Raw genomic sequence first — 16,694 nt, forward strand, 5'->3', positions numbered from 1 at the left:
AATACTTAGAATTTTTATCTCCTTCCTTTAACCACAGCTGCCTCGATCTTTGTCTCCATAAAATTTCCTCTCTTTTGTACATTTCAGTCAGTTGTTGCTCCACCTCTTTCATCTCAACCTCTACTGCCGGCCCCTCATTAGCTCGAAGCTGATCCAATCGAATTTTTAGAGATTTGATATTATTAAGAACATTCCCAAACACACCATTATTCCACCCTAACAAGTTTGATCCACACTCGGCAATCCTTCTAGAAATTCCATAAAGATTAGTTTGAAAATTCCCAGAATTCCGAGACTGGTTCACCACCTCCTTACAACCATCATGAACTTCCCAACGTTTTTAATATCGAAAATGCCTTTTCCTACTTCTATCCCTTGGTAGACTTCCCAATGATAGAAGAAGCATTTTGTGGTCTGAGCTAACTGTTCCAAATGGGCAGACTGACACCTCGGGGAAATGTTGAAGCCAACCCTGATTTGCAAACGCCGTATCCAACACTTCTTTCACCACCACACAACCTGTCCATCTTCTCCAGCTGAAACGATCCCCCTACAAACAACCTCCCGAAGATCCGCTGTCTCAATACAGTGGCGAAAGTTATTCATCTGCCACTAAGCTCTAAGAGCTCCACCCTTTTTTTCCAATTTCCATAAAAGTTCATTAAAGTCAGCAATACAAACCCACGGAAGGTCTAACTGCAAACAGAGACGATGAAGCAGACCCTAAGATTCTAATCTCCTCCGAACCTCAAAGTCCCCATAGAACCCAGTAAACCTCTAGGTGCCACTTCCATCACTCCCGGACACAAGCGCATCAATGTGAGATCTTGAAAAAGACTGAACAGAAACCCTCACCTCCTCCCTCCAGAGAAGGGCCAAACCACCACTCCTACGAACACTATCAACAGCCAACATATGCATAAAACCCAAGCCCAACAGAGCTCTATCCATCTCCCCCTTCAAAAATTTAGTTTCAATAAGAAAGAGAATATCAAGAACTTTTTCACGGACACACCTCCGCAACTCGTGAACTGTCGGGTTCTTCCCTAAACCCCGACAGTTCTAGCTTAAGATATTCATTGCGATAGGCGGGGTTGCTCTGCAACCTCCGCCTCAACAAACTTTTCCAGACATTAACGCTTAGAAAGTTGTCCATCCTGGACTTCACCCATATCCATGGTGTCCTTTCTTTTCTCCCCAATTGTCAACAAAGAACTTTCCCCTTTATCCAGCATAACTATGTTCTTCTTCTGAGACCCTCGCGTCCTCTTTTTCCACTGCCTTGACCTCGACAGCGTAGTGATATCCATTGTTGTATCTGATTGAAACATTTGGTACTCCATTGGACTCTCTTTAGGAATATTAGAGACTCCATGCTCCACCATCACCATTCCTCTGATAGTGGTCATTATTTGTTCAAAACCACCCTCCCCGACCTTTTCTTTCTGAGCTCCAGCCCCTCCCAGTGTTCTGGCCAAATCACTTCCAACCTGCCCTTCTTCAGCGTTCCCATTTGACCCCACAATACTCTCATTTGGAGTCGATTTGTGGGTATCCTCAGTTTGCTTAGCTTCGATCCCCACTTCCCTTCCATCAGAAAGCATCTCTTTTTCCTTCCTGCTACTTCCCCCTCATTCGCTCCTTACCTGCATACCACCCCCTCTTCCTCTCGCAGCATGTGGGTTTGAGGGGCCTTGCCATCTAGATGATTTTGCCCTCAGCCATGGGCCATATTCCCGCCTTACATCACCTGAGTGTCGACATTGTCGCACAGCCTCCAAACAGTTCCCCTCTCCATGCCCCATCCTACCACAGCAGTAGCAAAAATCACCCAGCCTTTCATAGAGGAAAGAAATCCACATATCTCCCTTGTTCCCAAAACTAATCTTTTGTCCCCTCCTAAGAGGTTTACTTGTATCCAGGGCCACTCGTACTCGAAGAAACTTCCCCAGAGCCAAACCATCGGTAACTCTATCCACTCCAAAGACCCTTCCAATTGCAGACCCAATTTGCTTACCCACTTTCTCAGTCATAGCACATAGGGGAGATCATGGATCTGCACCCAAAATGTAGCTTCACGGAGTTCAATCGATGATGCTTGCTCCTCCCCACTGATTTCTTTGAGTAGGACAAGCTGATTCTTGAAATTCCAGGGGCCATTTTGAAGCACCCATTCCTTTTCATCTCTGCATCCAAACTCGAACAAAACAATTTTATTACCCACTTCGCGTCCTTCAACTCCCACCCGTGCCTTCCATGATCCCACCATAGTGGAGATAAACCCCTCTAGACTAATTGGTTTATCAGTAAGGACCGTCGCCAGAAAACAGAAAGACAGAACACCCTTGGTTTCTTCTAATAGATCCGGATTGAAAATAACCTGACTACCCTCCTCCTCCGTCAAAGTGAACCGAGTCCATATCTTTGATAAATCTTTCGCCATCAAAAGCTAGATCTAAAACCACCATCAAAGAAGAAACAAAGAAACTCACTGGTCGCCACCCTTGAAACTTAGAAAACCTATACTGGGATAGGAGGAAAAACAACCACACGAGAGACTCGTGGGAGAGCATTAACCCTCCAATTTCTGGTTTTAACATGTTTTGAAAATTTTCATATTACAACAATACTTGCATACCTTCATTCTAACACATTGTATTCAATCTATATAACATATATATTAACCGAAAATACATGTACCATATGATCTGATACCAATATTAGATGATCTCATGGATCAAATATGAACTTAAACAATATTTGACAACTCATCAATCAACTGTTGGATAGAAACTTAAGAGATTTTTCAATTTTTCAAAGACCTTGACCATAAATTTAGAAACTGAAGAAATTAATTAAGTAGCATCTTACGCTTGAATTTATGTTGGAATGAAATTGTTTCCGACAAAGTGGCTCTACTTTTCAAACTAGATCAGTAGCTAGCTCAACAGTAAAATAAAAGAGAAAATTACAACTCAAATAATCCAACTAAAAATTCATGGTAGTTCATTTTACAAGTCAAGCAACCTGCGGAGGATTTGACGGTGCAAAATGGTGAAGGTATGTCTGGGCTAACATGTGGCCCAACTTAACTTGGGCCTCAGTAGTCAGGTGGAGGTTGTCCTCCTTGAGCGACAATCCCTTGGCATCCACGCACACCACGTTTGGAAGCTTCATACCCAACTATGCTTCTCTTACCTTCCCCATGTACTTTTTATCTCCTGATGCAATTGCCACCTGTTTACACCATATTTGTGCAGACTTATGGGCTGGGCAAGGTCAGAGTATGGGCTTGACAGAAGCGTTGGAGATTGGGTTGCAGTTTGGTCGCACGGGCTGGACAGAGTGAGGTTTATTTGGGCCGAGCTTAGTTGCATGATATGGGCCATTAATTAAAGATTTATTTGGCCCGTATTAGGTGCAAAATCATGGAGATAAGATCAGTTATTGGGTTTGTTCCTATAAACATGGGATTGTTCCTATTTACGAGGTGATTGGTTGCTTAGTTGCCTATTATCATGGAGAATTATTTTCTACGCGAATTCAACAACATGGAGAGAGTTTTTGGAGACATGGAGCTTCCAGAAGAGACGGTTGAAGAAGATGGTGAATTTCGGGCCACAGTAGTCATGACAGTTATGGCCATTTTTCTAACGGATATGGGCGAAGTTCTAGCTTATATGGAGGTATTGATGCAGTATAAAAGCAAGAAGAGAAGATGATGATGACACACACACACACATCAAACAACCACAAATCTCAGCCCATCAGCTTAAATTCTCAAGCATTCAAACTTTCAAGCTCTCAAGCATTCTTGTTCTCAAGCTTTGTTCTTACACACTCTTGTTTTTTAACCTCAATGTACATCTTTGTTCATCAATGAAGTGTTACATTCTGGCATTTTCATTCATTTCTGAAGCGCGCTTCAGTAGATCTAGAGTTCCTTGGAGTTTTCATATTGAGACCATGATTTATACCCTTTCTACTTACAATCGTTTGGTTCAGAAGTTAGATTATCAGTGCAATCGTAATACATTCTATTTTTACACTTTGAGACTGACTGTAAGTCTCTGGCAGACCTGCAACCGTTTGATCGTCACAATGATCTCGTCTCCATAAAGGGTAGGGGTGATCTTTTTGGCATATGCAACCAAATAGAGCCAACACCACCTATAAAATCCAATTCAAATTAGAGACAAAAACACTAAAAACATCTCAGTGTGTTTTGTCTGAGCTATCCCAAATGCTGAGATTTGCTCACATGATCGTCCATCTCAATAATTGGAACAAAATTATGACAAAAAACACTAACATCCGTAAGATTGATATTGTTATCTTACAAAAATCAATTCAACTTTATTTAATACTAACCTGACTGAAGGGAAGTGAAGGCAAATTAAGGTCTTCTCTCACATTCTCAATGAGCCTTTCCATGTTCGCCTGATATGCCTTAGCATCATGTGTGCTCGACGTGTCACTTTCTCCTTGGTACCACAACAATGCTTTGATCTCCCCTCCATCTTTAACACTTTCTTTAGATCTCTCCACCATCGACTCATACAACTGCTCCCCACGAGCCTACTCTTTGATGGCGATGCCGCCTACTGTGTATGAACTAGCCCTACCACCACCTCCTCCTCATAGTGATCCTTGATTGCGTTCGAAACGGACATGCCCGGACCTAGTCCATAGATTTTTTGGGTGTCTATGTCTGCGTGTAGTGGCACACGCGCCTGCTCCCAATGAAGAGTAACGCCCAGGCGGTGGGTTTTGGGATGGGGCTGGCACTCGGGAGGGACAATTCCGTCCCAATGCTGTTGGTGATGGTGGTCGTTGGCTCTAATTACGCCGCCACGGCCGGCCATGTTGCTTTGGCCGGAGAGAATGAAAATATGTTTCGTTGCAGTTACCATGGAATGTGTCTCACTTGATAGTTAATGATTCAGCAACGTGTCTTGCAAATCATTCAAGATAAAAGATGGAGATGAGAAGAAGAAGGAGGAGGAGGAGGAGGAGGAGAAAGAGATGAACACAAAGAGAGAAGAAGATTTCAAAATTGTATTCATTAACGTTTTAAAAAGTACAGAGTACAATATATATCTAATGTAGTTTGAATGGCTTCAACGGTCATAGAGACATGACCACAAAAAGAAATTAAACAATAATGCTAAAAGAATAAGTGAAACGGTGCACTTCATAGAGTGCACCAATAAGACAACTTTGACTTAGGGTGTGTTTGGTGCATCATACATTGTAGGGGTGTTGTTATTGCCACCCACATTTTTACTATTTAAACCCCCATTGATTAGACAGTTGTCTTTAGAGTTTTTTTATGGGCCCCTCCAATTATCATTATGCTCTTCTATTACCAGGGAAAAAAAATTCATGTCAAGTGTCAACGCCGTTAGATTGTCCATGTTAACAGATTCTACGGTTAGCTTTTAAACTCTATTGTGAGGCAGTATGGATTGTCATGTACGTGAACTCGTAAATCCAACAATAATGCTTTCTCTTCATTCATTTGCGTATTTTATCGAACACATGGTGGGCTCGGCGATTTGGCTTATATTTAATAAAAATAAAAATAAAATAAAATTAATTTAAATAAACATAAAAATGAAATGAAATGAAAAAATGAAATTAATTTAAATTTTTTCCATGAATGGTTTTGGTACGGCCATGTTTTCCCCTCTCTCTCTCATCCATTAATCAAAATTAAGGAAAACAATAACTCACTAAACTTTTGAGAATCAGATAGACCAGCACTACTTCAGAACTGGATGACGATGCTTGACATGAGTCACTTGATTCCTTCATGTTTAATATCACTATTGGGTTCATTAATAATAATCACTTTGTCCAGATTGCCTTGACATAGGGTTATCCAAAGCCTCCTATTGTGATTCAATGGTTTAGGGATAAGTACGATTGCGTAGCTGCATGGGTTACACCGTATACAGAACAACTTACATCATATATTCAGTGTACTCGTCCTTTATTTCCTCAACCAATGCGTACAGGTTAGTATTTTAAACACTAATAAATAGAGAAGAGGGCCACCCCTTGCCTTATTCGTTATCCTAGCAACAAATGTCCCCTGGTCCCCTTGGATGAAGGGACCCTTTGTAGCTAAACTTCGCCACCACCTCCCATTGTTGTTTCAATGAGAAAAAAAAGCTAATAATTCTAGACTCTTTGATATCATTTCAAAATATTTTATCCATTGTCTTGTCACTTTAACTTTTTGCATGTCCAAATTGGGAAGGGGGTTGGTTCAATTACTCTGTTATTCTTCACTCTACATAAAGACTCCAATGCCTTGACTGACTGAATCAAGCACCGACCTTCGCTCTCATAATCTTAGTAGCTTTATCACTACTCCTCTTGCAAGTGCTATTTACTTTCTAGCTTGAAGCCTCTAGGAAAACTTCACTAGTTTCATTTCCGTAAAGTCAACCATCTCTCCTATAAGGGTTGTTCCAGTTCACAAAGGTTCAAGTAGTCTCGTGCTTTCTTCTCTCGGGATTCATTAAACCGCTTAGGATTATAGGGATGGCAAAAAAAACCGATTAGAGCACTATCCATAGGATAACCGATCCATTTAAAACCTGAAAACCGATCCTATAGGGTTTGGAAACGGTTTTGGTTTTGATTTTCAAACCCGTTATGATTTAGGGTCGGGTTTAGTTTTTGATGCCAGATTTAGGGTACCCGAACCGTTTAATTAAAAAAGTAAATTATAGTAATAACATTATAAATCATCTTTATAAAAGTATATTATTAGGATGCTAAATTTTAACATGATCAAGTATATTAAATAAAATAATATAATAGAATTATATATTATACATTCAAACCATAATAACATGATAAGTCATATTATTTTTTAAGAAATTGAATTATACATTTATAGAAAAGTTAAAAAAATTAAAAAGTTAAATGGTAAACGGGTACCCGATGGTAAACGGTTATAAAATGGTTTCGGTTTTGGAAATTTAAATGGTTTTTTAAACTGTTTTGGAAAGGTTTTGGTATTAGGTACCTTAAATGGAAACGGTTTTGGTATTCACTAATTGGAAGGGTACCCGACCCGTTGCCTTCCTATGATAGGAAGGGCTGCTAGCAGCGGATCTGGAAGACCGGTTGGGCCTCCCCTTTTGCTTATAATCACCCTTCTCCATTCGAGATTGAGAAAAAATGGATCATCTGAAATGATAGGGTGAAGAGTTAAGATTGTCAAGTGGTTCTAGTGATAAGGTAAATCTATCAAGTTTATTTTTTTAATAATTATTTTGATTAACTGCATATATTAAAGTGAATTTGTATTGTTGGCAGGATGTTATTGATATAAATGAAATAAAACAAGAAGAAGAACCTGATCTTGTAAATGAAGGTGAATAAGACATTGAAGTAGATGTTACAAATGAATTTTTCACCGATATGGTATGCTAATTAACTAAATTAATACATGCTATATTTTGTTAATTTCTAACAAAATTAATACATTCTCAGGTATTCAATTCGCGTCAATCGTTAATTGAATGGGTGCAGAATACTAGACATAATTTGGGTTTTGTTATTGTTACTAAAAGGTCAGAGATTGGTGGATTTGGGAGGAGACACAAATTATTGTTACAATGTGATCATGGTGGTACCTACAATAGTAAGAAAACCTCTACAAGGTTAACTGGCACAAAAAAAAAACGAGATTGTCCATTCAGAGTGAAAGGGATAAAATTGAAGACAGATGATGATTGGATGGTAAGAGTAGTATGTGGAGTGCATAACCATTCTGTGACATTATATATGGAGGGCCATTCTTATGTTGGTAAGCTTTATACTGCTGAAAATGAAATATTGGTAGATATGTCAAAGAATTTGGTGAAGCCACGAAACATCTTTTACACGTTAAAGAACAGGGATTTGAACAACGTGTCCACCATTAAAACTATATACAATGCACGCTAAAAGTTTCGAACTGCAGAGAAAGCTGGTAAATCCCAAATGCAACAACTCATGTCATTCCTACACCAGTACGAATACGTTTTCTTTAATCGAAGCAATGTTCATACTAATGAGCTTGAAGAATTATTCTTTGCACATCCATGCTCGTTAGAACTATTGCGTGCATTCCAATATGTGTTATTGATGGATGCTACATATAAAACTAACAGGTTCAGGATGCCTCTATTTGAGATTGTGGGTGTGACTCAACGAAGATGACATTTTGCGTAGGATTTGTTTTCTTGCAATCAGAAAAGGAGGACAATTATACTTGGGTACTGAATTGTTTACGATCAACAATGGATGAGGCCACTTTTCAAAGAGTTATTGTCACTGATAGAGATTTGGCATTGATGAGGTCGTGTGCCTAAGTATTTCCTGAGTTGATGAAACTGCTTTATAGATGGCAAATCGATAGAGCTGTTATAGCCCATTGTAAAAAATCATTTCGAGACAAGGAATCTTGGGATTCATTCTACTCCATGTGGCACATATTAATGGAATCAGAAACCGAGAATGCGTATGTGTACAATTTATCTGCTCTTGAGATAATTTTACAAAACTACTCCAAAGTCATGAATTATATTAAATATGTATGGTTGACACCATATAAGGAGATGCTCAAATCCACCTGGACAGACACCTATATGCATTTCGCCAACCTGACCACTAATAGAGTCGAGAGTCAGCATTTGAAGTTGAAAAGATACTTAGGCACATCACAATCAGACTTGGAGTCAGCAGTCTCGTCTGTTCATCAGTTCATCTAAGGTTAGTTCACAGCAATAAAAGCTAGTTTGGAGAAAAGCAAAAATATTGTCCTACATCGATTCAAAACACACCTATTCCGATAATTACGGGGTTTTGTCTCAATGGATGCGTTGAATCTGATTTGGTTGGAATTTGAACGTTCTAAAGTTGTTGGAGAAGACATCTACTCTTGCAGATGTAAACTTCATACGAGTAATGGACTGCCATGTGTGCACAAGCTTGCAATATACACGAATGAAGATCGTCCTATACCACTTGCTTGCATTGATAAGCTTTGGAAAAAACTTGACCTATTGTCAAGTGTTTCACCTATCAATGCTGATATCAATTGTAGTGTCGAGCTACAAATATTCACAGAACAGTTTAAGCATCAATCAAGGCCTGGTAAAGTCAGTCTACTAAGGAAGTTGAGGGGGATAATTAATCCATCAATAACTACTCTTCTTGAAGCAGTTGTTAAGACAAATATTCGTGGACGCCCCTCCTCAAAGAAGAAAGTAGACAAATCAACTCATTGTAACCAGTGTGCATTCGATTTTGTTCAGCACGATTTGAATCATTCTCAAGGTCCAGGTAGACACAGTTGTTCACCAATTCGCCCCTCCTCAAAAAAGAAAGTAGACAGATCTACTAGTGGTGGTGTGTCTGAATTCAAGTTTGTTCATCAATATTTTTGTTATTCTCAGGAACGAGGTAGACACAGTTGTTCATCTCTTTATAACACTCCACCACTTCCTACGCAAAGGATTTCAAGATCGAGGTCAACTGCCCATCAGCATGTATATCTTAGTCAATTCCCACCTATATTGCATCCTTACATTATGTTTGTAAAAGATATAAGACTTGATGAAAATTGTGGCTTCCAGGCTATTGCTGGATTACTTGGTTTTGGAGATGATGCATGGGTAAACGTCCGACAAAACTTGATTGACGAGTTGAGAACATTTTGGGCAGAGTATGTTGATCTATTTGGTGGTAATGGTCGGGCATGTTCCATTTACAACTCACTGAACTTCTGGGAATCCGATAGACCAGCACCACTTCAAAACTGGATGACAATGCCAGACATGGGTCATTTGATTGTTTCAAGGCACAATGTCATATTACATCTCTTTAGTTCTAAACAGTGCTTGACATTTTTGCCACTGCGATCAATGCCTCCCCTCCCGCATGAACATGTCACTATCACTATCGGGTTCGTTAATCACAATCACTTTGTCCAGATTGCCTTGACATAGGGTTATCCAATACCTCCCATTATGATTGCCTTGACATAGGGTTATACGGAACAACTTGCGGCAAACATGCAATGTAGAGGCTCTATATTTCCTTTTGAAACCATTGTATTATACTTTATATAATTGTAAGAGTGGTAGAAGATTACATTGAATATCTAAGTCATCACATAAATAATATATTTTCTGGAAATTAAAACAAGAACGTCCCTCCCTCTTTTATTTTGTCACATCAATAATCATTTTATTTTTGAAATTAAAAAGATAAAAAAATCCTCTTTCAAACAAAAAAGGGCCACAAATGCTAGTCCCTAAAATGTCATAATTATTTTTTAAATTTAAAAGACAAAAAAAAGCCTTTTTTTTTAATGTCAGACAAAAAGGACAAAAACATGGGGAAGACAAAAAAAACCTCTTTTTTTTAAATTAGAAATGACAAAAAAATGCCTCATTGCTTTTTACAAAAAGGACAAAAACATGGGGTCATTTCATAGAGTAGAGGTGACATTTTTGAACAGGGTTTTTATTTTCGACAATTGGGTTCTCAGCAATTTACAAGCTTTTTTTTGGGATAAGAAGAGATTGAATTGGTGAAAGAAGTAGTAACAGATGGAATCTATGGAGGAGGAGAATTAGAGAGGGAGTGGAGACATATGAAAGCAAGTGAAGAAATTAATAAGGTTGAGGAGTGGAGGGATCTATGGAGGAGGAGACTTAGAGAGGGAGTGGAGACACATGAAAGCAAGTGAAGGAATTAATAAGGTTGAGGAGTGGAGGGTCCCATGCAAAGGAAAAAAAAAAGAACCCACGTAAGGGCAAATGAATGTCATTTCAAAAAGTCATCTCAGCAAAGCTATTTATTTTTACAAAAAGAGCAAAGAGGACAAAACATGGGGTCATTTCATAGAGATAGAGTCGGGGTGAAAGAAGAAAAGAAGGGTGGGAATAGTCCCGCCGTATTGTAGTTTGACAATATATTATTAAGCACAACCAAACAACAATTTTTGGACCCAAAAACCAAGACAATTTCTTGACCATAAATTGTCATTTGCGAAATTGTTCCCTTTTGGATCATTTTGAGATAATATTGGCTTTTTGTACAAAACTATCCTCACCCTTTTTCTGATTTTCCAGAAATACCCTCGCTCCAGCTCTAGCTGAATTCCTGCTACAGTGCTATTCGATATCGAACTTGGGGTCAGATCCACCCTTCTTCTTCCTCCGGGGTAGGTTTAGACGATATGGATGTCATTTAATGAAAAAAGCTTGAATTGGACAATCATAAGAATTATAAGAAAATTTTAATATTAAAATAAATTTATTAATAAAATAAATAAAATAATCTTACAAATATGTAAGAAATTATTATTATTTTATTTTAATATGTAATATATTTTATTTGAGGTAAAATGCATAATACCCTTACTCGTAATTTTCACAACAATTTTAACACTATATATGCTATCAACAAAAGTACAACCACACACCTATCAACATTTCAGGAACCATATCTGCTACCATTTATTACCACTATTTATTATCTACAATATATGTTACTGTCAAAATTGTCTACCAAACGCACCCTTAGTTAAAAGACCAAGGTAAGCTAACTGTGGTTGGGGTGTTGGTTATCTCACCATACCAAAGGTAATGAATGTTGCAATATCTAATGCTTGCCGCCATAGAAGAAAAGCTGAAATAAGTTGATTTTAACATCACTTCTCAGAATTCAGTTGGCATGGAGTTTGAATTTATATATGATATTACGGATTAGTTTTGGGTATCGATTGGCATCACAATGGTGTGAATTTATAGATGAGATTACGGATAAGTTTTTATCGTTTGTGGATCACGCAAATTAATGCTTTTAGTCGCGAGAGGTCGGTATTCTATAAGGCTACGTTTGGAACTTCGTATAAGAAAGTATAATTTTGCTATCCAATGTATAAGTTAATCATTGGATAAGTGGATGTATAATTTAATCATATCTAGTGTTTGAAAAAAAAACTGGTATTAGGCTTGTATAGTATAATTCTTATACAATACAACGTTTGGTCTATTGTTAGACAAAATGATAGTATAAGAAATGGGGTAATTTGTCTAAACTACCCTCAACTAAAATAATTACTATTTTTTTAATTATTTTTTATTTTATCAATTTTTATGAAAAATTAAAGATAAAAAATCTTTGTCGCTAGTGTGACTAAATGTTTTTATAGAAGTACATGTAGTTTAGAGAATGGGAGATAGCCTGGTTGGTCAAGTTGTCTGCCCAGGATCTTGAGGTCCAGGGTTCTATTCTCATCAGGGGAGTTTGGGATTTGGGTAGTTTTCCATCCGCTGTGGTGGCCTTCATGCCCCTCGGGCATGGCTTAGCGTGTGTGTGGCCTGTGGGCTTTTAAAAAAAAAAAAAAGGCTTGGGTTTGTGTTTTTTTTAACGGAGTGTTTTTGTCATTTGTCATATTATCTCTTATCCTATACACTCCGTATAAAATTAAAATGAGTTGAAGGTGTTTAAATTGATTTTGTGATAGGGAGACTTTTTTCCCGACCGGTCTCTTTTGAGTAAAAAACACAACTAAACTCTTGATCCACAATAATTCATCAGTCGAGGTGGTTATGACATGGCGTATCTTAATTTGATTGAGGAGAGGTACGATACTTAAAGTATGATACTATTGTATAGTATAGATGCAAATCCAATGGTCCTAGTTACACAAATATTTATTACAACTTTTCAACCACTTTTGTGCTTCTTCCTACTTGTGAATTGTGTTATCCTCCACAAAATCAAAGAGAGATGGACAACAACAAAAATATGATATGATCAAGAAGAAAAATCTAGATTAAATACAAACAATAAAAAACTAAAGAGAGATGGACCTCGTCTTTTTTTGTCTCAAAAAGCAGATGGCTTGGCGCCAATCATTGGGCCAAAAGACCCCAAATTGACGATGATGGACTAGGCAGTGGCGGCTTCAAAGAAGATTGGGGCTTAGAGAGGGCTAGAGGTAGAGAGATTGGAAACCATCGAGAGAAAGGACCGCAGATCTAAGCTGCTGGTTGTTGCAGTCAATGTTAGGCGAGTGACTTCATCTTTGGTCACCGAAACAGAGGGGGAGAGAGAGAGCGAGATTGAAAAGAAAAAATGAAGGAAAAGAGAGTCAAGGAAGGAAAGAAAAAGAGACAATTATCAATGAAAGGGAAGAAGAGAGTAAATTAGAGGAGAGAGGAAAATGGAGAGAAGAAATAATTTTATCAAGAAAAAAGTCAACTATTGGATTTTATGGCACACAATCTGTATTGTACAATAGTCCGCTACTTTAAGTATTGGACCTCCCCTCAATCCATCTTAATTGGGTATTATCCAAGTAATAGTTCCTCACCCTTAGGGCTTCTCCAACAGAGGCTGTAAAGGTGGTTTAAAATCACATTTGTTGATATGCATCTCAATTTTTGTGATTTCATCAAGCCAATAGAGACTGCAAAAAGGGTCGCAAATTTGCGACTTCATTATGGATTCCCAAATTTTCGTACCAAGAGGGGAGAGAGAAAGAGTTTGCAACCACATGTGGGAGAGACAATAACTTCGTTGTTCAACGGCTATGCATAAAAAACACCAATCTCAATCTCGACCATCAAAACCCACCATAAAATCGAAGATGCACATCGAATTCATATCACAACCAACTATCGACACAGTTTGGGTTGAACTTGCCAAAGGTGTCCGACTAGGGTTACCCTCCTTTACCTCTATCGATTGATCCTCCTTCATTGATAGGTATGTTTACTTCGTATTTTAGTGTGCTTTTATGATTGAAATTGTGGTTGTGTAGATGTAATTGAGATTGTTGGAGGGTGTAGGTATTATGTATTGTTGATAATTGAAATCAGATGTTGTATGCAGAGTTTTTGTTGGTATATGAATCTATGTTTATAGGTAGAGTTTCTGTTTTAAATTTATTTTGTGCTATTGTGTTCGACAGAGGATTGTTGGATTTGTCCAAAACTTTGAGTAGGTATTTGGGGTTTTGCTACTGTGTTGTCGTCTCTCCAAAAATAATTTTGTGCTTTTGTGAATGCTTTGTTTAGCTTTGCAGTTGTGGAATTGTGTTGGCTCTAATGTTGAATTGGTTCTTGATTTTGATCAGCTATGAATTCTATGTACAATTCATATGCATCATTGCTCATCAACGATGAATTGCATGATGATCACAATGTTGATCAATTGGAGTCACGACTTCCATCAGAGGTTGTGCCCTTAACAGGAACTAGTCGAAGAAGCCAGAATTTCTCAATTGACAATGATAAACTCCTTGTGTCCACTTGGCTAAATACCAATAAAGATTCAACTCAAAGGAATGCTCAAAACTCTAATAGATATTGACAAAGAATTAATCAATTCTTCAATACCCATGGAGATCCTCGTACCCAAGCATCTCTAAAACAACGGTGGAATGACATTAACAGGAGGAGCTATCAAAAATTTTCTGAATACTTACGTCAAATTGAAGGAAGATACCTTAGCGGACAAACTGAGTAAGGAATGATAATTTTTGTTCTACCTTACTATATAACTAACTTTGTATGATTGTGCATTTCTGATTAGATATTTTGGCTTGTGAATTAGGGAACTATAGTGTGCTCATATGCTTCCTATGAACCTATTTAAGTGATCCTTAAATTATTGTTTGATAGTCATTATTTTGTTATTTCTTATACAAATAGATGATGCTCAAGACATGTATACTGACTTAGAGGGTAAACCAATTCTACTTTAGCATTATTGGATCTTATTGAAAGATGAAGTCAAATGAGAAAAAACTCTCTCCAACAAAAGGCATAAGACTTCTACTATCTCCCTACATGACTCTCATGATAGACCACTAGGCACTAAGGCTGCAAAAAAATTTGCTTCAAATGGATGAAAGATCTCAATTTCAGATGAGATCTTGAAAGAGAAAATTACTTTACTACATGACAACTTCTTTTACCTCCTTGCTGGCAAATTAGACCCACGATCATTCTTAAAAGAAATATCACACGACAATATGAAAAATTGAAATAAAAAAGTGCAAGAATCTCAACACAAGAATATACGTGAAAAACTCCAAAACTAAGAAAAACCACATGTGTTGTCAAAAGACAACCAAGATAAAACTTCACTATGAAGAAAATTTGTGCCATATCTAACACCTTACATCTTGAATCTCTCACCAACAAATGTAGGCAAAAGCTGAGAGATACACCACAAAGTTTTTCCCCTTTGCTCTCTATCTATACTCACCGCACACAACTCTTTGATTTCTCCCTACCAAGACACTAATAAATCACTAGAATTTATAGTAGTACAAAATTTCCTAGTTTAATTGTACCTAGGAGTCCCTCCTCAAGATGTTTTCAATTACAAATATGATATCAATCACATTCCTAACAAGATACCAACTTGAAAATTGAGTTGCATCGCAATCGGGACTCTTTAGCAGCCAAAAAACTGTTCCATAATCGAAGTTGTCCATCAATCGTTAGGATAAATGCACTCTTGCTTGGTTTCTTTGTCTTTTAACACCATATTTTTGATCAAAATTCAACAATACTCCACCTTGATAAAAAAATATCCATTGCCTTCGCTATACCATTATCTTTACCGACAATCACAACTCTCTACATCGAGAATCGTCGTCCATCGTTTTCGCTATAATATTGCCTTTACCAACAATCATGCTCCACTATAACAAGTATACCCACTCAGAACTTTACCATTCCAAGATTTTCCTTTTCGGTTCTATGTCGAAAAACCTGTTAAAAATTTATGATTTAACCCCCACGCTTGGCTTTCTTGGGAGTTCCTCAACCCTCAACATACCTTTCCATCACACACCCTGTATAACTGTCAAGACAATCCCCGTGTGTAAATTTGTGGACCCGCTTTCAGTAACCCATTATCTTTCATGGCAATATAGAAATCAATCAACATGCCAAGAGTATCAACCAGCCTCTTATGGAGAAAAGAGACCCCACCGTTAGCGACAAAAAATAGCATATCCATCTATTGACTTGGAGCTTTTAGCCAAACCTGCTCCATTTTTTTAACAGATTTTCTTCAGATGCCAAGATTGTTCATACCTCTACCTAAATTGAATAAGCATAACTTTGACCTATACTTGCCACAAGCCAAAATTTATTCTCCTATCAAACTTCTTGATGTCAACTTTCACCTTGACATATTTGCTCCTAGAAAACTGTAACCGCCCAAGAAACTAAATCCTTAAGCTCCGATACCAATTGTTGGGAAATTAGACCCACAATCATCATTGACGGAAATATCACACGACAAAAGAGAAAATTGAAATAAAAAAGTGCAATAATCTCAACACAAGAATATACGTGAAAAACTCCAAAACCGAAAAAAAAATCATAGGTGTTGTCAAAAGACAACCAAGAGAAAACTTTACTATGTATTAAATTTGTACAGCCACACATCGACGATTTTCTCTCATCAAGAAACCCAAGGATACCCAAGAGCCCACGAGATTATCATAAGTCCCAATCCAACCTCTATCTCTAACACCCTACATCTTGAATCTCTCACCAAGAAACCTAGGCAAAACCCTTAGATCTGTGGGCCAAACCACCAGATCTGAAGGTAGAACCACCAGATCTGTGGGATTCATGAGTTTTATG

At 37.8% G+C, this 16,694-nt stretch overlaps 1 pseudogene; it reads right to left on the minus strand.

Annotated features, from left to right (window-relative positions):
- Positions 1 to 3,018: 3,018 nt before the first annotated feature.
- Positions 3,019 to 4,976, minus strand: LOC119991472 (annotated as a pseudogene).
- Positions 4,977 to 16,694: the final 11,718 nt, after the last annotated feature.

Source organism: Tripterygium wilfordii, chromosome 22 (assembly GCF_013401445.1).
Source record: "Tripterygium wilfordii isolate XIE 37 chromosome 22, ASM1340144v1, whole genome shotgun sequence".
Lineage (NCBI taxonomy): Eukaryota > Viridiplantae > Streptophyta > Magnoliopsida > Celastrales > Celastraceae > Tripterygium > Tripterygium wilfordii.